This window comes from Microcaecilia unicolor, chromosome 2, assembly GCF_901765095.1.
Source record: "Microcaecilia unicolor chromosome 2, aMicUni1.1, whole genome shotgun sequence".
NCBI lineage: Eukaryota > Metazoa > Chordata > Amphibia > Gymnophiona > Siphonopidae > Microcaecilia > Microcaecilia unicolor.
This window is the reverse complement of record NC_044032.1, coordinates 433,151,434-433,176,855: the sequence shown is the minus strand read 5'-3', so window position 1 is coordinate 433,176,855 and position 25,422 is coordinate 433,151,434. Positions and strand designations below refer to the sequence as shown.

General features: G+C 43.1%; 1 protein-coding gene across 1 annotated transcript in view; it reads left to right on the top strand.

Annotated features, from left to right (window-relative positions):
- LOC115462122 (collagen alpha-1(XXV) chain-like) overlaps positions 1-25,422 on the top strand; it is a 323,214-nt gene that overhangs the window by 9,419 nt on the left and 288,373 nt on the right. The window contains exon 2 of the mRNA XM_030192160.1: positions 18,104-18,111. The gene's annotated coding sequence lies outside the window, so the exon portion shown is untranslated. The remainder of the gene's footprint in view (positions 1-18,103; positions 18,112-25,422) is intronic.

Genomic DNA, 25,422 nt, shown 5'->3' with positions numbered 1-25,422 from the left:
TCATCCAAGTGACACCAGAGGTGGTTCAATCTCTGCTTTGGTGGACTATTTGATCCAATTTGACTCTGGGACTCCCATTCCAAATTCCTCAACCCCAGAAGGTGCTGATAATAGATGCATCCCATCTGGAGTGGGAGCTCATTTAGATGGGCTTCACACTCAAGGTGCTTGGTCAGCCCAGAAAGCAGGTCTTCACACTCCAGGTGATCTGGAACGCTCTAAAGGCTTTCAGAGATTGGCTGATCAACCAAATTGTGCTTATTCAAAGGGACAATCAGGTTGCGATGTACTACACCAATAAGCAGGGGGGGGGGTACAGGATCATGTCCTCTGTGTCAGGAGGACATCAGGATGTGGAACTGGGCAGTAAAGCATGGAATGCTCCTCAAAGCCATCTAACTGGTGGGCAAATCCAACAGCCTGGATGAAAGACTGAGCAGGGTCATGCAACCGCACGAGTGGTCACTCAACATGGGTGTTGCCCATGTGATCTTCCAAACATGGGGCACTCTGATGGATCTCTTTGCCACTCAGTTCAATCACAAAAGTCCCTCAGTTCTGTTCCAAGCTCCAGGTCCATGACAGACTAGCATCGGATGCTATCCTCCTTCATTAGGGGATAGGCTTTCTGTATGCATTGGGAAAACTTTGATGAAAATCAAGCAAGACCATGGGACTATGATTCTGCTCACATTGTATTGCCCTGGCAGATCTGGTTCCCTCTTCTTCTGGAGCTATCCTCTGAAGAATCATGGAGATTGGAGTGTTTCCCAACCCTCATCACATTGGGATGCATTTGGACTGCAAAAACCTGAGGGAATAATACAGTTTAGAGGGTGAGGGACGTTTGTGCATGAAAGAGGAGCGGGACTTGAGTGTGATCATATGTGATGATTTTAAGATGGCCAAACAGGTAGAAAAGGTGATGGCAAAGGCTAGAAGGATGCTTGGGAACATAGGGAGACAAATGGCCATTAAGAAAAAGGAGGTCATGATGCCCTTCTATAAGACTCTGATGAGCAATTCTGTAGACCACATCATCAAAAAGATATAAAAGGATGGAGTTGGTCCAGAGAGCAGCTACTAAACTGTCCATTGGTCTTTGCCATAAAGTATATGGGGACAGACTTAAAGATCTCAATATGTATACTTTGGAAGAAAGGCGGGAGAGGGGAGATATGATAGAGACATTTAAATACTTACACAGCATAAATGCACAGGAGGTGAGTCTATTTCAATTGAAAGGAAACTCTGGAACAAGGAAGCACAGGATGAAGGTATGAAGTTACCCATAAGTAACCTGAGGAAATACTGCTTCACGGAAAGGGTGGTGAATTCATGGAAATGCCTTGGAAGGAAGTGGTGGAGACAAAAACAGTATCTGAATTCGAGAGCTTGGGACAAGTACATAGGATCTCTAAGGGAGAGTAGATGGCATGGATGAGCAGACTGGATAGGCTATATGGTCTTTATCTGGCTACATTTTTTTCTATAATATATGTAGCTATCTGTAGTCAAAAGTGGACTCGCGGTTTAGGAAAGGAGTGGAAGGGTTTCACTGATCAGTTAGTGGTGCGAGGATCAAAAAAAGTTAAGAACCCCTGTTCTAAAATAATGGTCATAGTCTGGTTCCATAAATTACCATAACATTGTGGTTTAACAGGCAAATCAGACAGTATTCTCAAAACATTCTTTTTAAATTACATAAACACATACAAGCTACCACACTACAGCAAATGTCATTTGACAGGAGAAACAGTCCCTGAATATTAAAATGATTTTAAAAGATTCTTACTAGTAAAAGTAATTATTACGATAGGCAGTGTGACCAATTTTGTCATATTCTCCTTTATTACCTAGATCATTGAGTAATTAAACATCAAACTATTTAGCAGTAAATGATGTTCACGGCTTTGTTCAAGCAAAGAACATGTTCAACACTTTGCACCTGAGCCAAGTACAGAAAACTGCTCTCTGGCTGCTTGTCACATAATCAGCTTGACAGTCCCAAATTCAATCACATGCTGTAGCTCAAGCTAGGTCAACTTTGCGAATCCTGTTTGGGTCCCACTGTGATTTGCATACAGTTAGACTGGTTTTTTTTTTTTTTTTTGCAGCATAGCTTAATCATTTGATGCCATGCTACACAGATTGCCCACTGACATCTGTTTTATATCCTTGCCTCAGCCACAGATCTGTTCCCCTTGAAGCCAATCCGCTGGGAATGGATCCCCACCTCTCTGCTGGGGTGGATGCTTCTTCAGTGCATCCCTGGCATTGATACCCATTTGCCCTTGGCTTTAATACTTTGCTACTGTGGTGAGATGGGGTGCGATAGTTGCATACTGATGGTTGTAAAGTGTACAGCCTCTGGGGTCAGTTGTAAAAGTTATTGAAAAGATTATGGGGCCCTTTTACTAAGTCGCGTAAACGTCTATGTGCGCTCAACATGCGCCAAAATGGAGTTACTGCCCTGCTACCAAATGGCTCTTGCAGTATTTTCATTTTTGGCATGCATCTGATACGCATGTCTGAAAAAAAATTTTTTTTTTTGGGCGCACGTAACGGTCGCACACCAAGTGGCATTTGGCGTGTGTAGGTCATTACCACCTGGTTACCGCATGAGTCTTTATTGCTAGGTCAATGGCTGGCAGTAAGGTCTCAGACCCAAAATGGATGCGCAGCAATTTTCATTTTGCCGCACATCCATTTTTGGCAAAAATGTTTAAAAGGCCTTTTTTACAGGCACGCTAATAAATGGATTGGCGCATGCCCAAAACCCACACCTACACTACCACAAGCCATTTTTCAGTGCGCCTTTATAAAAGGACCACTCTATTTGATGTTTGAAAGGGTTACTTGGCAATTTCTTGTGTAATCCGGGTCTCATCAACCAGCTCCGTTCTTTCTGCGACTGACCCAGGCTACAGCAAATAGATTCCTACCACCTCCAACTATATCTTTGTTTTTTCCTTCTCTCCACTCAGAGTCCTCTCACTCAGTTCAGTGTCATTTCACAATCGAGCTTGGTCACAAGCCAAAGCTGGATACAGTTCTGGAAGGTTGTAGGATGTTCAACTGGCCTTCAGTGTGAGTATCATTTAATAGTCTGGGAATAAGTTCTTCACTCATGTCGCTCAAGGAATACTCACCATACCAAGGAATTATCTTTTATGCAAAACTTTACTGAACTCTACAACAAACAGTAAATCCAAAACTCCATAGATCCTTACATATATTCAGCATTTGGTTTAGGAGGGTTTTTTCTGTCCTGCCAAGACTATTTGGTACAGTCTTATCCACTAATTTAAATAGTTTCATATAGCAATTCCAAAACATGTACAAATACACAACTCCTCCAGTCCATCACCCATCCCTTTGGGCTGTATAATCCAAGGCTGTACTGATAGTGTTGGTTGTCACCAGCATACTCCTCCAGGATCAGACCTCCTTCTCTGTCCTCTTCTCCAGAGCTGCACCTCAACAGGCTGCACCCTCTGGTTTTGAACAGGCTCTTCCCTGTTCCTGCTCATGAGCTGGGCTCCCCTTGCTCACCCAGAGCACTTCTCTCCAACAGTTACTGCCTTTGGCTGACAGTAACTCCTCCTTAATTCAGCCTTAGGTTATCTGTTTTTTTCAGGATACCCCCTCTCCTCCTAGGGTCTTGCCAGGGGTGAAGGCAATCAAAGACCATATGCTCACATAAATAAGAACTTCAAACTCCACCTCTACTGTCAATCATTTACTAGAAACATTTCCCTCGGCAACTTATTCCAGGAACCAACCACCACCTTGGGCTAGATCCTTTACCACCCACATTCTCAGATGACTTTCCTCAAGTCCAGACCCCTCCCTTCAGAGACTGCAACATTCTCTCAGATAACTCTAGTAATCCCCAATGGGGGATTACATTTGTAATCCTTCTTTCAGTAGGGATTTTCTAAGTAGAAGTTAAGGGATTCAGCAGAAATCACTGGCAGCAGAATCTGGAAATAAGTGTTTGGGATGGGACCAGCAATAATTGGGAGAACTCGGGCCTAGGCAATCACTCTAGCCTTTTCAAACCACTCAAAAATAGTTCATACTTCATTGGTTTGCTCCAAACCAGAAGTCTATTTAAGTGACAATTGAAAACACATCTGCTATGCTTAGTGCAGTATGTGCCCGCTGGCCTTGATTCTTTGTCCATTCAGAGAACCTGGACATTGTTTTTTTTATCTTTTTAGTTTTCTTTTTTGACTGTGTATTATGAAGAATTTATTGTGATTGTTTTTATGTGATTTTATGTATGTATTTTTGTTCGTAGCCCTGGATAAGGGTGGGTTATAACTAAGTAATAAATCCAATCCAATCTAAGTTTACTGGTAAAACCAAAAGAGAATCAGCAACATGGTAAGACACAAATGAGAATGCTACAAGGAAAATAGTCTGTAATTTCTCTCTTCCTTCTTCTATGTTCTCTCTGTCCTATTTTTTGTAAATGGAACTCCTTTATTTTTTGTTTCATTTCTTTTATTGTACACTGATCTGTTATGCTAGTTCAGGAAGTCTGGTATATCAAGTTCAATAAACCATTAAAAAAACCCAATTAACAACAGAATATTACTTCCTATTTGTGGCTTGTTAATTTTCCCAGGAGTCTCTTACTAGGAACTTTGTTAGAAGCTTCCTGAAAATCTAGGTACACAATGAGGGGCATAATCGAACGAAAACGTCTATCTCCATGGGCGTTTATCTCCGAGAATGGGTCCGTGAAGGGGCGGACCGAACCGTGTTTTGGGAAAAAATAGACGTCCATGTTTTATTCGACAATTTGTGAGCTGGGCGTTTTTGTTTTTCAGCGATAATGGAAAATGAAAGCGCCCAGCTCAAAAACGAATAAATCCAAGGCATTTGTTCGTGGGAGGGGCCAGGAGTCATAGTGCACTGGTCCCCCTCACATGCCAGGACACCAACCGTGCACCCTATGGGGCACTTTTACAAAAAAAAAAAAAAAAAAAGGTAAAAGAGCTCCCATGTGCATAGCACCCTTCCCTTGGGTGTTGAGCCCCCCCAAATCCCCCTCAAAACCCACCACCCACAAGTCTACACCATTACTATAGCCCTAAGGGGTGAAGGGGGGCACCTACATGTGGGTACAGTGGGTTTGGGGGGGCGGTGTGGAGGGCTCCCATTTACCAGCACAAGTGGTGTATTAGGAGGTGGCAGAATGAGACTCCATGTGCCTTGCCAACAGAGCATTTTGTTTGCAGCCCTCACTTTAGAGACTGAGTTCTTATTTTGTTTTTTCTTGAAGGGAACATGCTGCACTGTAGGGTTTTACAGTTCTTGAAATAATATAGGTGTAGTGCAGCTGGTAATCTAGCAGTTGGAATGTGTGCTTAGATTCCCATTTCCACTACCTAACCCAATAGGATTTTAGCTCTTGTCTGACCTCAGTTGCAGGCAGGGAGACCAGTGTTCCAGATGTTTTCAACCCAGTCCTCGGGGCACACCCAGCCAGTCAGGGTTTTCAAGATATTATCCTGAAAACCCTAACTGGCTGGGTGTGCCCTGAGGACTAAGTAACCCTTGATTTAACCTGTCGAAGATTCTGGCCTCTTCTAGAAAGCTGGGAGTGACATATTGTTATCAGAGGGAGGACTAGCTTGTAGAAGGAAAATCCCCCGGATTATAAAACCCTGACTCACTCTTGAAACCCTCTCTTTGGCTTTTTCAGTTCCTCCCAGCCTCTGATCCTAGTCAGAAGGGGGAGAGCCTTCAAGCCGAAGCCTAAGTCTTATAGGCCAGACATTATAAGGACTTATACCTTGCTACCCAAGCCAGTGCATAAAGATGAAAGGAGTACCCAAGAGTATCTACATGACAGAAAGCTGCTAGATCACCTGCCTTAGTGGATGGCAGAGGAAACAGGAAACCCTCACCATCCTCTTGAGTTCCTGAGAAGGAGAGACTGGTGTCTGTATATCTCTCCCGGCAAGTTGTGGGATTTCATCTCATCTATTGGTGATCCAGGGCTGAAGAAAATATATCCCTACAGCATTTATAAGGTTGCTTAGGATCCAAGAAAGCAAACACTGGATAGCAAGCAAAAAGAACCAGCACCTGAGCCTCAGAATCCCTGCATTTGAATTGTTAAGTGAAGCCTCTAATGAACAGTACTGTGCTGCTACCTTCAGCAGTAGGCATCCTAAAACTGCATTTTGTACTGCTACCCACATTAGTAGACGTTGGGCCGAAAGGAACTGTGTTTGCCAGATACTACCCTCAGTTGTAGAAACCAGGAGTTAAGGAGTAAGGACTTTGTCAGAGAATGAAGAAAGAGCTAATAACGTTGGAGATATTTGTATATGCCTTGGGTGAACTTCTTCTTAAAGGTGGTTGATAAATCTCAATAAATAAGTGAATGTTGATTGCTACTGTTGCTTTTTCCATTGCTCCTGTGCCTCTGTCACACTGAATTGTGACTTGCCAGTGACTGACCTCAGTAAATATTAATTCGGATCAACAGCTGTGGAGTCTGTGGAGTTATTGAGCGATTGGAGTGGATAAAAATCTGAAAGAACTGCTTATTTGGCTTCCTGGAATATGCCAGCCCTGGTCCTGAAACCAATAAACCTTTGTTTATGTATTAGGTTCCCACTGCTCCTGGGTACATTCTAGGTAACTGCCTAGATAACACACAAAACTAAGCGTTAGATAGGAAATAATGACACATTTTGTGTTTCTTGTTGGTAAAATACAATGAAAGGGGAAAAAACTAACGTTTTGGGGTTTTTTTCATTGTCTTATCAATAGCACATACTATACTTGCTTAGCACACACCAATTTTACTTAATGTACACATGGGGGAAATTCTATAAATGGCGCTTAAAATTCAGCTCTGAAAAAAAAAAAACCAGCCCTGAGCGGTATTCTACAATGTGTTTTCTGGGATCGGTGCCTTTTATACAATAGCGTGTAGTGCCAAGATCCACGCTCAACTGAAACCAGGTGTAAATCCCGGCATGCGAGCTGGGCGTATTTTAAGGGATGCCTCTGGTCCATCCATGCCCCTCTCATGGCCACACCCCCTTTACAGATCTGCACTGAAACACGCACTAAAAACACGGAGTGGAGGAGTAGCCTAGTGGTTAGTGCATTGGATTTTGATCCTGGGGAACTGAGTACAATTCCCACTGCAACTCTTTGTGACTCTGGGCAAGTCACTTAACCCTCCGTTGCCCCTGGTACAAAATAAGTAGCTGAATATATGTAAACCACTTTGAATGTAGTTGCAAAAACCTCAGAAAGGCAGTAGATCAAGTCCCATTTCCCCCCTATTCTATAAATGGGCACATATGTTTTCACACAGATCTGCTATTTTTGCCCTGTTTCAGTGCCTTGCATCCATTAGAATGCTTTTTGTTTGCCAAAAATTTGGCACAAAAGTAGCACCCAACATTTGATGCCTTATATAGAATTTCAAAAAAACCAACAGTCAGGGGTGAGGATGCAAAAAAAAAAGAGGAAACCAAAGCAAATCCAACAAATCAGGTCTTTATTGCTTCGAAAGTGACGTAAGCCAATTGTCGAAAGGCTCAAAATGGATTCCACCTTTATGTAGAATTTCCCCTATAACACACACCATTCTTGTGTAGTATTTATTCCTACATAGCATAAACTGTACAATTAGTGTATGCTATTTAAAAGTAGTATGCACCATTACAATGAGAATATCTGAAGCAAAACATTTCTGACAAAGAAACAAAACAATTGATAAACCTAGAAACGATATGAAAAATGATACAAAATGAAACTTTTTCCAATGCAGCCCACTGCTGCACTGAACACACTTCAAGGGGTACAGAGTTATTCATTGTGGCCTACTCTGGATGTGACAAATTCTGAATGAGCTGGAACTTGCGTGTCTATTTCTTAGGCATCATTGCTAGGGGAGGCAGTGGTGCCAGTTTCATTTTTGGAAAAGGTGACTAATGAAAGGGACATACTATATAGCACAAACTGAGCTCTAAAATGACCCTTTTGCTGTGCGATTCCTGCAATCTTTGTGATCAAAGGAGCATGCCATGTATTTCTTCCTGGTGGGGAATGGGAATGTCACGAGTAAAACCCTTCAATTGTACTTTGCATTTCCTCAGTACTGGGAAAGGGGCCTTGATGAATATTTCTGGCTTAATTATGCTGGGGTGTGGCCTTATTAGCTGCTGTTTGGGGGAATCTCAAAGCAGGATGGCCAGCAGTGCTAATGGAACAGGCATGCTTGATAAACAGTTTTGAAAGTTACGCATGGTCCAGTTAAGGTGCCAGTGAACATCCTGTGTTGGTACCACCAGTTCCATGGGTCCTATAGATGTGCTGGTGCTAGGAAATGACCAATTCTACAAACTTTTGTCGTGCACCTTATTGCTCATTTTTGTTAACCTAGAATTGATACCCTGTGTCCCTGTATACCCCACACATGTTAGATTGTCCTCCATTTTATTGCAAGAATGCTCACTGTAGTTGACCCATGAGCATACGCCTACAAAGGAAAGGGACACTGCAGAATTGGAACTCATCTAAAAGGTTGACACCATCACCCTGGGCCTGATTATAGACAGTGCATTCATGGCACAGTATAGATGTGAATAGACTTAAGCACTCTGAGATCATCCTGTCTTTTGTTCTCTCTGACCCATCCCGTTTGTTAGTTAACTGCTATTATCTCTCCCTTTCCACATCCTGTCCTGCATTTTCCAATACTTTATCTCTGTAGCCCTCTTCCTTCTCCCATACATATTCCTGTCTATACACCCATGACCTGAACCTCACTTCATACATCTGATGAAGTGGGCTCTATTCCTTGAAAGCTCAGGCTCAATAAATTGGTTGATCTATAAGGTGCCACCTGCCTCTGTCAGACCTACATGGCCACCTTTTTAAAGGGCAATTCTACTACAAGGCACCCATAATTGTACAGCAATTGAATGTGCTACACACAGAATCATGTCGCATTTGCAGGTAGATGGCAGCAAAACCTACGCACGGTTCTGTAAGAGCCCGCCTCGGTGGCATAGGACCAGAATAATTTGTGTGCATATCTGCCCTGTGTGCCCAAATTTGGGTGACCTACATAGAATCCGGGGAATAGGGCGTACATACAAGGGTGGAACATGGGAAGGACCTTTGATACGTGCAATGGCTGGTGTAACTGCAGGTGCTTAACTTTAAGGTACGCTGATACTGGGTTATGCTAAAATTCTCCCCCCCCCCCCCCCCCACACACACAATTCTATTATCTTACCACATGATATTCAAGATTATTTAACTGGCCAGGAACAGTACTTGGCCGATTAAATACCCTCAAGCCCGATATTCAGCGGGAGACAACCAGCTATCTCCCGCTGAATATCCCAGTCAGTGGCTAGCCCAGTCAATGGCTATGCCACGTGACATAGCAGGTTACTACTGATTTTCAGCGGTTGAACAGTTAAGTTTAGCGGCCAGATAGACCCCTATAAAAAGCAGGTCTATCTTTGGCTGCTAGAACCTAGCCAGTCAGCCGATGAATATCAGCTTAATCAGCTATGTTTGCAGTGCCAAAAAACAACCCCCGGAAATTCAATGCTGGTGGCCGGATACAGCCCTGGCATTGAATTTCCAGATTCGTCAGCAACAGCAGGAGTTAGCTGGTCTAACTCTCATTGTCTCAATATCAGGGCCTTAGTGTCTAAATGTAAGTGCCATTTGTGCACTAAAGGGTCAATATTCAAAGCGATTTAACCAACCAGAAACAGCTCCTGGCTGGTTAAATCACCTCTTTGGGGCTAACTGCTAATTTTCAGTGGCACTTAACTGGTTACTGCCACTGAAAATAACCGGTTAACACTAAAATATAAACCGGCTCTTATGGGGGCGTTTTGGGGGCAGAGTCAGCACTTGGCTGGGTCAGTGCTGATACTCAGCATTGAACTGACCTGGTTGACCACATAAATAGGATTGCATAAAAGTCAGCCCTATCTTTATGCGGTAACCCACAGCTGGCTAAGTTCTGAATATTGCACTTAACCAGCTATGTGTTGGCTGGCTCTGGAAATTTAATGCTGATGCTCGGACATAGCCCAGCATTGAATTTCTGGGTATAACACTGGCAGTGGTCAGCAAAATGTTGATCACTGCCAACTGAATATCGGGCCCTGAAATTATAGAATACTAGCACCACAGGCGCCCCGTATAAGAGGCTTGGGGAGGCTAAGCCTTCTCAGCCCCAACCACTACCGTCGCCTCCCTGTGGCCGCTTGCTCTCCTTGAAAGGTAACAATAAATCACAACCTTCCCCTCCATATGTTCCACCCACTCACTCACTTGCTCGCTCTGCCTGCCAGCCGTGGACTCTTCAACTTCGTATCTGCAAACAGTGTGAAACCGCGGGACCATAGCTCTCTAAGCACCAGTCGCAGCAGCTCTTGATCCTGTGCTCCAATACAGGAAGTTACATCATAGGGGGTGCATGCAACCTACTGAGCCGCTAGTGGTGCACGGAGAGCTGTGGTCCCGCGGTTTCTCATTATTTGGAACTACGAAGTTTGAGAGTCAGCAGCCGGCAGGCAGAGTGAGCAAGTGAGGAAATGGGTGGGATGCATGGAGTTGAGTAGTAGTCCGGCAGAGCTGCCGGTGAAGGACTGAATATTGGAGGGGGGGGTAATGGTGCTTGTTGATATTGGGAGGGACGGGGGACACAGAGAAAGATGAGGTTTTGCTGGATGGTAGGGTAAGGGGAAATGAAATGAAGTAGTACTGGATAGAGGGTTGGAGGAACGAGACTGGACGATGGTGGGAGGGGAAAGAGACAGGGGTGATGCTGGATTTTGAGGGGGGGAGAGAGATGAGGCAATATTTTGGGGGCAGATAATTCTCTTGAGTGTATTTAGCTTGCATGTTACAATTATGAACAGAGATATGGGGGGGGGGGGGGGGGAGGGACAAGGGCAGAGGGACATAGTGAAGGAGTCCTTTCTTGCTAAGTTCAGAACTGCTGACACAGGTGTTGCCACCTCAAGGATTGAAACTTACCATGCCACATTCTATCCCATTTCTACCCTGCCCTAGCCCCTCCCATTCTGCTCTATCGCCTCCCCACCCCACCCTACTCCGCCCTAGCCTCCCCAAACATCTGAGTCACCGACCGCCTATGACTAGCACTTAATGCACATGAATGTAACATGCATGTCAGAAGTGCCAAATGTAGCCAACCCACACAGCATGCAAATGCACAGGGAGCATTCAACTGGGTGGAGCATGGACAGGGCATGGGTGAGACTCACTTACAAACATAATACTATAATTTACGTGCTAAAATGCAGCACATTATGTCCTCACATTGATGCCTGTCTTTTGCATGGCGTATTAGCACCTAAATGTTGGCACACAAATGGCAACTTACACTTTATTCTGTAATTAATTAATTACTTTATTTATTTCACATTTCTATTCCACACAATCCTGCATTCTTGGCGGATTACAAAGTTTTATACACAATAATAAAATACACCACAAACCTCAGATCAAAAACAAAACAAATCACAAATAACAAAAATTGTTTCCAAAACCATGTACTTGCCCCTCCACCTCACAGACCCGTGAAACCTCCCACCTTTTTGAACGTTTTTGAAAATAAAAATGTGTTTAACTGTTTTCTAAAGCTAAGCAATGTTTCAGCTTTATGCATTTTCACTGACAAGGTATTCTAGAGTGCAGGCCCTGAAATTTGAAAAGTCATAGCCCGAAGACCTAATAAGCTAACATATTTAAAAGTTGGGACATCAAGAAAACACTTATTCTCAGACCTTAAAGAACGAGTAGGCCTGTACCTTCTCAGAACTGATGCCAACCAAGGGGAACTTGCCAGTGGCATAGGTAGGTGGGGTGCCAGGGGAGTGACTGCTCCCCCAAACGGACCTCCGACAGTGATGGTGCCAATTTTTCACATGGTCCGTTGTGCGCATGCCTACGCAGTCTGCTCTCTGTTTCCCCTGACGTCACAACCTGGCTACACCTCTAGAACCTGTATTACTCAATGCTTTAAAAATCAAGGCGAGTACCTTAAATTCAATCCTGTACACAATCGGCAACCAGTGTAGTGATGCTAAAGTAACTGTAATATGCTCCCTAATTGATTTACCTACAAGCATCAGTGTCACTGCATTTTGAGCAACCTGGAGCACCTGCAACATTTATCTAGACAAACCAAACAACAATGCATTACAATAGTCAAAATATGGAAACACCACAGCTTGCAAAACTGATTGAAGATTCCCAGATGAAAGCAAATCCCGTAGCCTATGTAATAATCTCAATTTGGAAAATGCTGTCTTAGAATTGCTGTTATAGAATTCACACTCAGTGCCCTGCATTTCAGCACCCAATATCCAGCCTTTGTAATCTTTATGAGCCTTAAAAATATTTGCATATGTCAGCATTGCCATATATTGTTGTTGGGTCATCCTTTTTGCTTTTGTTTCTGAATGGTTAAAGAACATTGAGGCATATGGTTCAATGGTTAAAACAATGGTTAAAGAACATTGAAGCAACATTTGATGCTGGCCACAGTATGAAAGGGAAATTCAGAGTACATGTGTTTCTGTTTAGTGTTCTTTTCGGCATCTTACTGTATTCAGAAATCAGGGTAGCACATAAAAATTCCTGAAAAGCTATTGATTTGGCAGGCTAAGCTGTTTCACTTAGTAAGACTGAAATATATTTGATTGGCATGCCTCTGGTAATGTTCTGTGAGCCAACTTAATTCAAACAATGTGAACTATCGTTTCATAACATACAACCTTTTAATTGATATCATTTTTAGTCTTGAAAAAGGGGTTCATAAAAAGAAGGTTCTGGACAATGATGTGACTACCGAACTATTCTTTACTGCCAAAGGATTTTAAGACAGTTAGATGCAAGATAGAGGGGCCAGATGAGTTGACTGTTTTTTCCCACAAGCATCTACAGTAGGAGACAGTTTTCAAAGGGATTTCTCTATGTATGACTTACCAGCCTCTATGACAGCCTCAGATGTTGCAACCAGTTCTATTAGAGCAGCATGCAGGTCCTTGGAATAGTGTAGTGGTAGGTGCAGTGCACTATGGAGTGGGGGACCTAGGTCCCTATCTCCCTCTACCTGTCACACTTATGGTGGAAACTGTGAGCCCTCCAAAACTCACCAGAACCTCCCCTCCTACACACACACATATATAGATGCAACCTTTACCCATAAGGGCTATTTCAGTGGTATTCAGTTGGAGATAGTGGGCTTGGAGGGCTCAGCAGACAAGTTAAGGGAGCAACCGTGAGATGTGTACCTGGGAGCATTTATTTGAAGTCCACTGCAGTGCCCCCTAGGGGGCCCCAGTACTGTCCTGGGATATCTGGGGGACCAGTCTGCTAAAGACGCTGGCCCCTCCTCTATCCCAGTGGCTTGATTTTGTGCATTTTTTAACTTGTGCTGCTTTTTTTTTTGAGAATGACCTAAAAAGATAAACGCATAAAGCACATAACCTTGTTTGAAATGGTATTTTTGAAAAAAATATACCCATTTCAAAAATGGGTATATTTCCTATTTGGATTTTGGACGTTTACACAAAGCATCCAAAGTCCGACTTAGACACACTATCGAAATGCCCCTCTTTGCAGCTACATGAACAATATTATAATTGTTACAAAAATGGGTAATATCAATAACATATCTGCCCCATATTGTTGCTGCCAAGAGAAAAAAAAAGTAACCGGCACGTAGTGGAAGGGTTCTAAACCCCTTCTCAACAACTAGGTTCTTTTAAAAGTGATCAACTTACTGTTGTAGTGGACAAGGTGTTTCTTTCACTCAATAAAGAAATTTCCCCCCTCTGTAGTTACTGGCTTCTCAAGATAGGAACTGGACCATTGCCCCCACCGCCACCATTGAAACCTTCTTCCTACTCATATCTAAACCATGAGATGAGTTCAGTTCAAAGTTTGGATGGTGGTCACACTTTGACAATTTGTTTTCACATAGCAAACTTGAACAGTTGTACAATCACAGGCTCCATAGTGAACTGACTTATTGCAAATAGAAGCAAATTACAGCATAAAATAAATCTCCTCATCCTTCCAATTCTTTTCTGTCAACCCATTCAACTCTTTTTCAGACAGGTGAACATCAGGCGGGTACTTTTAGCATAATGTAATAGTTGTAGGTGGATCAGGACTGGGACCAGCTTGAGCTGGGAGGCTGATGACACAATTTTATTTATTTATTTGTAGCATTTGTATCCCACATTTTCCCACAGATTTGTAGGCTCAATGTGGCATACATTTTGCCGTAATGGCGGTTGCCATTTCCGAGTAACTGAGTACAAAAGGCATTACATTAAGGTGTATACGTACATGGTAAAGAGGATTGCAAAAGAATTCGATAAAAGAGTACAACCGGCATTTCATTACGTTGCATACATACGTGGTAAAGAAGGGTATATTGTGGTAGTGTGTATTGGTTCCTGTGTGATAGATAGGATTGTAATATACATTAGATCATCGGCTGTAGAGAAGCCATATTCAACATAGGGTTAAAGTGAAAGAGGTTAGTCAGTCATGTGATATGAGTTCGATTTTTCTAGATCATGTGTAGTTTTATTATTTAGTGTTGAGGATGAATGTTAATGGTATGCTTTCTTGAATAGATCAGTTTTCAGTAGCCTTCTGAAGATAGTTAAGTCTTGCATTGTTTTTATGGCCTTCGGTAGTGTGTTCCAAAGCTGCGTGCAAACGTAGGAGAAACTGGTTGGGTATGTGGATTTATATTTTAATCCCTTACAGTTGGGATAGTAGAGATTGAGGAATGGCAATAATCTATTCTGTCAGTACTCCTAAAAGAAAAGTCCATAAGCCATTATTAAAACGGACTTGGGTAAAATACACTGCTTATTTCTGGGATAAGCAGCATAAAATGTATTGTACTGTTTTGGGATCTTGCCAGGTACTTGTGACCTGGATTAGCCATTGTTGGAAACAGGATACTGGGCTTGTTGGACCCTCGGTCTGTCCCAGTATGGTAACACTTATGTACTTATGTACTTATCTCCTTTCATAAGTCAGTCCAGGCCAGAAGTATTAGTTCTGAACCACAGGGTTTACCTAAATTGGATTTGTCAGACAAAAAAAAAAACATCGGACAATGCACAAAATCAATTACATACAGGCAGAGGTAGAAAAATAAATTTCAACACTCACCGTCTCAAGCAGGTTTCCTTAGGGACACGCTATAACGCAATATCTGGGTAGAGATCCTTGGCAAAAGTCCTTTTACTGCTTTCCTTTCTCTGGGCCCCACCTCCAGATGGAAGTTGCTCTGCTGGTCTCTTTAGCTAGTTCATCAACACTCTCTGATGAAGTCCTTATCTATGCTGTACTTTTCCAGATGGGACTGCTACTGCTAGATCTCTTTATCCTTGTGGATGTCAGGGACTGTACTTGAATCCCCTCCTGTTCCTCCAGGCTTGATCTTTCCCTGAGCAATCTACACAACAATAAATTTTCTGCTTACATTATGAATCTGGCTGCTTTGCAGAATATGGATTTCACTGATCTTATTATTATTTTTGTTTTAACATATGAATATACATTTTTAAATAAGATAAAATAAAATATTTCAACACTTCTTCTCTTTCTCCTCAGAAGGATATGATGGTGGTTTAGTTCCCCTTTGTAGTTACCACTTGTGGCAAGTGCATCAGCGTTGTAGGCCCTGTTAGTGCTTCCACTCCTTCTCTCTCTAGGTCCTGTGTCCAAGAAGTGTCTTCTCCTACCATTGTCAATTAACTGCAGGAAAGCTGGCCTCTTGTTCCAAAATGTCACAATCCATTACTCTGGTACATCCACTAGAGACCTCTGCAATTCCCGGATGGAGCAAAACCTTATGGTCTCTTTATCAGTAAAATCCATAACTGAACTGATTTAAAGGCTGAGGCTCCGAAGAAGTGATTTTATGTGCTTGAGTCCCATATTTCTTTTAGGAACTCCTAGAATAATTAGGCCAGTTGGTCTAAGAGTAAAATAGTGCATTTGCTCCCTTCATGAGAGTAATTTATTGAGATCTGCTTTGTCGGGCCTCTCTCGTAGAAAATCCTTGCCAAAACCCAAGATACATCCCAATATAAAGTTCACAATTTATACTCGCTATAAGTCACCGGTGATGTCATCATTCTTAAGGTCATGGTTTTATGGTTCAACACTGCAATTATTATAATAGACACACATTTGGGACCAGGGTCACAAAACAATCAGTAATTTTGCAGGTAGCAATGATATATGATGGTCACTGATGTTGCTCCTTGAAATTAATGCTGCACCTTTGAGGGTTAAGCAAAGAAAGGGGATTGAGCAGTTTTTTCTGTTTTTTTTTTCTGGCTGTAACATGGGATTGCATGAGAAGCACAAAGAACATTTAATCCTTGCTTTAAGAGAATCATGTGTTCAAGTTAGCTACCTGTATTTCAGTCAAAAGCATATTTAGGGGGGAATTCATCAAGGTGCAGTAAAAGATTGCGTGTTACCACACCTTGATCCCCCACAGAAATTCTGTGGAAAAAGAATAACGCTGCTTGCAAGGCACTTCACAAGCAGTACTATTCCATGTGCCCAGGAGCATCGGGCCGCAAAGCCATGGAGATATTTTAAGTGATTTCTGGGCCATCACATGACTTGTGGTGTACCACTGCAAGTCACGTTATGGTACTTACCTAGTAATGAGATGCAAAATAGAAATGTTTTGCATATGGACTGTCTCTTCATGTTCAAGTGTACAGCGCTATAACTCATGGCAACTTAAATATCACTGTGGTATATGTAGTCAAGCAGTGTTAGGGCCATTTAAGTCGCATTAATGCCCTAACACTGTTTGATGAATTCCCCCCTTGTACCTTTGCCATATGTACTTGTTTCAATACTCTTCTGAAGGAAGGAAAAATCCTTTACAGACACTAGGGGAGGAACGATTGTTGCTTCTAGGTAGGTGCACCAACAATTCCGTGCACTAAACGTTGATTTTATAACGGCATGTGTGCACCAAGATACTGTTATAGAATACTAGCGTAAATCCAAATGGGTGTGCCTAAATGTAGGCATGACCATTTACACCAGCTGTTTGGCTGGCATGAGTGAGCGTGTATAAGTGCACCATGTAAAGCTCATAACTTATAGTATTCTATAAAGTATGTGTGCAAGTTGGTGACATGCCCATAGCCTGCCATTCTCCTGCCTTATGTACACTCCCTTTGCAGTTATGCGTTAAGGTACTTAGATATGACCTTACAGAACAGTGCCTGTGTCTATTAGATTGTAAGCTCTTTGAGCAGGGACTGTCTTTCTTCTATGTTTGTGCAGCGCTGCGTATGCCTTGTAGCGCTATAGAAATGCTAAATAGTAGTAGTAGTAGTACATAGGGGCCCTTTCACAAAGGTGTAGTAGGGCTACCGTGAGGACAGCGTGTACCAAATCGGCCTTACTGCTGGGGTAGTATGGGAGCCCGGCAGTAGTTCTGAAGTTGGTGCTCACAGTTTCCCACGGTAGAAAATAATTTTCTATTTTCTACAGCGGAGGGCATTCCCGGTGGTAATCGGCAGCATGGCCACATTGCCGTGTGCTGCTCAATTACCGCAGGGTTAGTGCATAAGCCCTTACCGCCTGCTAAAGAGGTGGCGGTAAGGGTCTAGGCAGTAAATAGTCATGCACTTATTTTAATATTAGCACACGGGCATTTACTGCCACATCTAAAAAAAGGCCTTTTTCCCGCCACAGTAAAAAGTGGCCCAGCACATGCAAATTTCACACGCCAAAACTAGCGCAGGCCACTTTTTACCGTGGATTAGTAAAAAGGCCCCTCAGACATATAGCTGACCATTTGGCACCTTTGATGTGTGTAAGTGATGCATAAGTGTGGGAGCCAAATTCTAGAATTGCCTTAATGTGAATGTATATTTGCTGATTTTAGCTAAGATCATAATTCCATTTGTGGCACATACAGCTTTTGCATATGTATTTAACCAGAGATATTAATGTAATTTTTTTTTCTTTTTCTTTTTCTTCACAGGTCCTCCTGTAAGTACAGCTCATAGAGTGTTTGGTCTTCCAAGGTAACCAGGTGCAGCCAGAAATGTTTTATACATGTGTTAAATGATCCTTTTGGGAAATTAATCATGTCTTCATTGAAAACATTTATTTTATTTTTGTAATTATTTTATTTTTATTTTTATTTAGTATCATAGATAAATATTCATTACAAAAACATCTATTGCAACATTACACCAGCACACAACATTGTAACACTGCTGTTTTGCATATCAATGCCCACCTCCTTATTAAACTCTAAGGGACTCCTTCAGTGGCACTTAGGCAGATAGGAGAAGACCCTACTAATATCCCCTCAAAGCAGTTTTTCTGCATGGACAGGCATTTCTTTTTTAAAGTTCCACAGGGAATACTGCCCCTGCCCCTCATGGTCAAGCATCTCCCATCTCTCTCCTCTTTAGCCCCTCCATTCTAGCATCTCTTCTTCATGCCTCCCCAACCCCTTCTCCCCAATCAACCCCTTCCCCTCAAACCTTTTGATTCCCATGATCACACCATAGTAAATGAAGAGAAAGAGAGCGTGGAGCCACGCTCTGAAACACACAGCCCGTCCTCTTAATTTACTGTGAACATATGCAGCGCGATCACATGAATAAAGAGGCTTGAGAAATGGTGGGTAGGGGTGGGGGGGAAGAAGGAGGGGCTGGGGAGGCAGGAGAGAGAGAGAGAGAGATACTGGATGGGAGGAGGCACAGAGGAGACATGGGAAATGCAGAACCACATGAGGAGCGTAGGAAAGGAAATATGATTAACCATGTTAGGGGGGGGGAGGAGCAAGGAAGAGAGAAAGAAAATGCTGCATACAGAAAGCAGATAATAGCGAGATAAAGGAAAGATGAAGGATGAGGGGCAGAGAGACAAGGGTGCTGGAGAAAGAAGAAGGAGGCTAACTGGCAGATGGTAGGGATGGGGGATGGGAGAAGGGCGCATTATGTTAAAAAGGTCTGATGCTGGGACTGGAAGGAGGAGACTGGGGATGGGAGAAGGAGCTAACTCAGGCAGATGGTGGGAATGTGAGGAGGAGGCTGACTAGGGGAAAGGGAGCTGATTATGGGAGAAAGGTCTGATAATGGGGTTGGGAGAAGGTAGCAGACTCACAGAAACAGAACGAAGCCTTGCGCCGGAAGAAGAGGACCTCGGCTGGCGGGGGTTGAGGTCCCCCGCCAGCAAAGGTAGCCAACGGCAGCGGGGGGTTAGCGGCGGGAGGGGGGGTCGAGAGGGTCATCAACAGGGGGGGCCAGGGCCAAATCTACGGGTGCCCAGGCCCCTGTGGCCCCATGTAGCTACGCCACTGCTGTAGAATAACGTAGGAGTCCAGCTTGTTCTCTTTTCCAAACTGGTATTCTAAAATATTTGCAGCACTGACTTATCATAGGTGGAATTGATACAGTTTAAGTTCTTGAACTTGGTGTTGGAGAATAGGTGATGCTTGGGACAGGAGGCTGAATGTTGATGGGGGGACCTGGTTGTAAGTTTTGGCCAGAGGGCTTGTTAGGTAGGTTGCACAGATATCTCCCCAACACAGATATCTGTGTTGTTCATAAGATGAAACTGAGTATGTTTTTTTGACCTACGCCCACAATCTCTTGTGTGAGAGTGGCACTTGTAGTATTAGAAGAGGATCCATGATGTGGTAAATGCTTCTCTTGCTGAATGCATTTTTTCTTCTGAGTTAAAGACATTGATCATTCAACCTGGTTGAGAATTTTTTTAGCGTATTTCAAATGTGCTATTTTTGAGTGGCTTGCTAGTTATAGTAATTTTTTTTTTTTTTTTTTTTAGAAAAGGGGAATATATTGGGTGAGAGCCAGGCAGGCTTTTCCCATTTTCACTGTATTAAGACTGTGTTGTATTTCATGATATACTTTGGTTTTTGGATAAGGTCTGGTGGGGGGGGGGGGGGGGGAGCAATGTCTCCAAATGGTTGAGTTTGTGTAATGAAGTTTAATCTAAACCAGAGTACATGCAGTGCGATATGAATCTCTCAGATTTGCTGCTAATGCTCATATCATGCCAAAGACCCGATTGCGGTCCTTGAAACTTTCCTTTTTGAGCACTGTCAGTTTCGTCCTTTTTGTAGAGCCACTCACAGTAAGCAAGAGGCCAAATGGAAAAATACATCTATACTTTAAGTTCTTCCACCAGAGAAAAGTAGGTACCTCCCACATTTCTCTTCTCCTCATCATGTGGCTGATGAGAGATCACAAAATTCTTTGTTGCTGCAGTTTCTCATTTAAACTTGCCTGCTGCATTCATGATCTCATCCTTGTTGGTAAAGTTATGCATATGTTATAACAGTGGTTCCCAAACCTGGTCCTGGAGGCATCCCAGCCAAGTCAGTTTTTCAGGATATCTGCAATGAATATTTATTTATTTATTATTTGGATTTATTAACCGCCTTTATGAAGAGATTCACCCAAGGTGGTGTACAGCAGGTACAGTTTAACATAAAACTTACAATGTTGTTAACAGCATAACAATAGTAAAATAACCAAGAATAAATATAAATACAATAAAAGAGGTAAACTTGAAAACAGCAAATTGAAACCTAATAATAGAACTACCGTGAAACATTATCAAAAATATACACATTTAACAGCACTGGAATTCAAATACCAGAGATATAATACAATGTTAGCATAATACTAATGATGCATCTCATAAGCATGCATTAGAACATTCAACTAACATAGATATGGTACCAGTGCTTTTTTTGTGCCGGTACATGCTGGTATGTACCGGCACCTTATTTCTGAGGGCCGGCTCACCAACTTTCCGTTCTTCCCCCTGCAAATCTAATATTTACCGAAGTCACAGTGCAAACCGGTGATAGTGAAAACAGCAAGCAGACAGGCTCGCTTCCTCGTCGCTTCCCTGTCCTCTCAGCACAGCGTCCCATCTTCATCGCTTTCCTGCCCTCTCAGCGTCCCACCCTTGCAGAAATGAAATTACATCAGAGGAAGGCGGGACGCTGAGAGAGCAGGGAAGCGACAAAGGTGGGACACTGCTGAAAGGGCAGGGAAGTGACGAGGAGGTGAGCCTGCCTGCTTGCTGTTTTCACTACCGCCGGTTCACGCTGAGACTTCGGTAAATATTAGATTTGCAGGGGGCAGAACGGAAAGTTGGTGAGCTGAGGGTGGGCAGGTGGGATGGGGTTGGAACGAGTTTGGGAGCAGGTGTAGGCTGGGGTGAGTCACTGGACATGGAAGGGAGGGGGAGGATGGGGAAGGAGAATCGCTGGACATGGAGGGGAGGGCAGAGAATCAGTGAACATGGATGGGAGGGAAGGATAGGGGCAAAGGAGAATCACTGGACATGGAGAGGAGGGCAGGGCAGGGGAGAGAGGAGAATTGCTGGACATGGATGGGAGGGAAGTATAGGGGCAAAGGAGAATCGCTGAACATGGATGGGAGGGGAGGGCAGAGGAGAATCCTGGACATGGATGGGATGGGAGGGCAGGGGAGAGAGGAGAGTTGCTGGACATGGATGGAGGGGAGGGCAGGAGAAATGTTGGACATGGATGGAGGAGAGGGAAGATAGGAAGGAGATGCACATGGATGGAGGGGAGGGGATAGAGGAGAAATGCTGGACATGGATGGGATGGGAGGGCAGGGGAGAGAGGAGAATCGCTGGACATGGATGGGAGGGGAGGGCAGGGGAGAGAGGAGAGTTGCTGGACATGGATGGATGGAGGTGAGGGCAGGAGAAATGCTGGACATGGATGGAGGAGAGGGAAGACAGGAAGGAGATGCACATGGATGGAGGGAAGGGGAGAGAGAAGAAATGCTGGTCATGGATGGACTGGAGGGCAGGGAAGAGAAATGTTGGAGGGAAGGAAAGACAGAGGGAGGAGATGCACATGGACGGAGGGGAAGGGAGAGAGGAGAAATGCTGGATGGATGGAGGAGAGGGAAGACAGAGGAAGGAGATGCATATGGATGGTGGGGAGGGGAGAGAGTTGAAATGCTGGACATGGATGGAGAGGAGGAAAGAGAGAGGAAGTGTGATGAACATGGATGGAGGGGAGGGGGAGAGGAGAAATGCTGTACATGGATGGAGGGGAGTGAAGACAGAGGAGGAGATGCACATGGATTTAGGGGAGACGAGAAATTCTGGACACGGATGGAGGAGAGAGAGTTGAAATGCAGGACATGGATGGAGGGGAGGGAAGAGAGAGGAAGTGAGATGAAGGATGGAGGAGAGGGAAAGGGAGGAAGTGTGATGAACATGGATGGAGGGGAGGAGAGAGGAGAAATGCTGGACATGGATGGATGGATGAGAGGGAAGAGAAAGGAAGGACAGGAGATGCATATGGATGGAGGGGAGGGAAGAATAGGAAGGAGATGCATACTGACGGAGATGAGGGAAAGGGAAAAGAGGATAAAAACTGCACATGGATGCAGAAAATAGGCAAAAACTGGATCCACTCTATATCTCCTCCAGTCAAGTCTGTGGAGGACCCAGCTTTTACCTATGAATGTAGAGCAAGACATGAAGAAAGGAGGAAAGTAAAGAAATAAATTGAAAGGAATCCCTGGAAATGGAGTTAAGGGAACAGATAGAGAGCAGCAGAATCAGAGACTGGGACCGACATGATCAGAAAAACAAAGTCAGCAGACAACAAAGGTAGAAAAAAAGCTTTTTTTAAATTTATATTTGTAGCAATTTAAATTTTACAAGTAATAAAATAAACTTGCCATGAAATACAGAGAAATTAATATAAAGAAAATTATTACAATCAGGTAATTCAGTTCACTCTTTCTGAGACCACAAATTGAGGGGGGAGTGGGATAAGACAAGGAGATCAATTATACATTGAAAATTTTTTTTTACAAAAGAAAATGGCTTAACCCTGAATATCCCCACTAATTATTCAATTAAATCATTAGTCCCCATCGGTCCACTGGATAGTTTCTCATATCTAAAAAGGTACGCAGTTGATTTGGTTCATAGAAAACATATTTATTGCCCAGGAAACATATCAAACACTTGCACGGATATACTAACAAAAAGGATACACCTAGTTTCCTTGTTTCCTCTCTTAATACCAGAAATTGTTTCCTTTTATCTTGCATAGCCTTAGTCACGTCTGGAAAAATCCATATTCTTTGACCACAAAAAGGTAATGAAGCGAACTTGAAGTATAATCTCATCACTGAGTTCAAGTCCTGCTCAAATACAAACGAAGCAATAAGCATCCCTCAAATAGATACTTCTGACAATGAATCTTCCAGCAATGCAGACAGATCTTGATTCTCTGATCCAATTTCCATTGATTGAGGCAAATTCCCACCATTCACAGGTTCCACTCCCTTTTGAGCAAGAGTTGTTAAATAATATATTTTATTACATGGGAGAATAGCTGAAGGTGGAATTTTCTGTTAAATATTTTTTGAAGAAATCTGTAGGAGTCATGCCTGAAGCTCTAGGAAAGTTCAACCATCTTAAGGTTGAATGTCTATTATAATTCTCCATTTGTTCAATTTTCCGGTAGATTAAGAGTTTGTCTCTTACCAGAGCGTCTGTTGTTGATTTCATAATCTTAACCTCTTCCTATACCTGTAGAACTTTATGTGAAGTTTCAGTTTTAACATTCTCAAAGGATTCAGTTAAACTATCCATTTTACTCACAAGTAAAGTTGTATCCTGAGCTGTGTTAGTTACTGCCACCGTTAGATCCTGAAGCGCCTTCCAGATAGAACTCAATGTGACCTCCACCGGAGACAAGAACTCCACGCTGACTTCCCCTGCGGGTTTAGGAGTAGCACCGCCAATTTGAGTTCTGCTGCTAACGACCTCCGTTTCAGCATATACTCCTGACTCATTCCTATACTTCGCAGGACATGGTGGCAGGTTGATTTCCGGGGGCGATAGTTGTTTCCAAGCCCAACAGCGTCGACGCTCCTTCATCGGCGCTAAACGTGGGACTTGCTAACCCGGCGGTTTGTGGACGACTCGTCGTGTAGCGGTCCAAAGTTTGCTGAACAGGGGATGAAGTTCTGGCCATTGGCGGTTGGCCTTTAGCCGTCTCCTTCCTCTTTGAATGGGGCATAATTTTTAAAGAAGAAATTTAGGTAAGTAGAAAACTTCAGAGTACAGCGGGGCTGCTCAGCATGCAAGCTTCAGGTCGCCATCTTGCTACTCCCTTCAGAAAAAATCATTTTATTTTCAGTTTAGTGTTTGTAATATGTCTAATTTGAGAATTTACATCTGATATCTTATTTTGCACTGGGTATACTGGAGCTGTAACATCTTACAGAAATTATTTATAATGAAAAAAATTCAAGTTATTTTTTCCTCCTATACTGGTATAATATTTTCAATGATGCCTGTTTATATGCGCCATGGTTGGTAAACGGGGCGTGGCTATCATAGTGGCAGAGCCATATGTGGTGGCCCCGCCCATCAAGAGTACCGGTACCTTTTTTCCTACCAAAAAAGCACTGTATGGTACTAATGATTTTCTACAATACAGCTTACCATATAGCTGAGAGATCAAGAGCAGATATATGATGGGAACAAGATGCATGATAAGGAGTCAGTTGGGATAATTTGGTGTTTAGCTAAACTCAAGGCAAGTTCATTGTATAGTTAAGCAAGAGATAAGGGACTAACCTAAGTTACAGTGTATGTGGCAAGCTAGTCCAGGTACAGAATGAGTGTATAATCAGTCACCCTATGTATTAAAAGCTTGGGAGAAGAGCCAGGCTTTAACTTTCTTTCTGAAGTAGAGGTAGTCTTGAGTTATACGTAGCCCCTGTGGGAGTAAATTCCAGAGCATGGGGGCTAAAGGCTCGCTTGCGGGTATCACATTGTACAATTTCTTTTGAAGAAGGTCCAGATAGTGATGATCCTTGAGAAGGCCTTAGAGGTCTTAAAAGGTGTGTGGGCTAACTTATTCTTTAGGTACTCTGCCTATTTTGTCTGAGGACCTTGAAAATCAAACATAGAGTTTAAAATTTAGCCCTGTAAGGTACTGGTAGCCAGTGTTGCTTTTGCAGGAAGGGTGTGATGTGCTTCCATTATATGCAAATACTGTAGATCTCATGCATATTCATTGTGGCCCTCGAGGACTGTAGGTGCCCACCCCTGCTATAACAGATCATCTAAATTTAAGCACTATTTGCATGCTTGGGTTTATAGAATACTGTCATCCATGAGAGCTAAACAGTATTCTATAATTTAATTGTGCAAATGGCATAGCATGTAAATAAAAGCAGCTCACCCAGGAGAGGGACCAACATGTGCATGCTTAGTTTACAGAATGCTTCTAAATTGGCA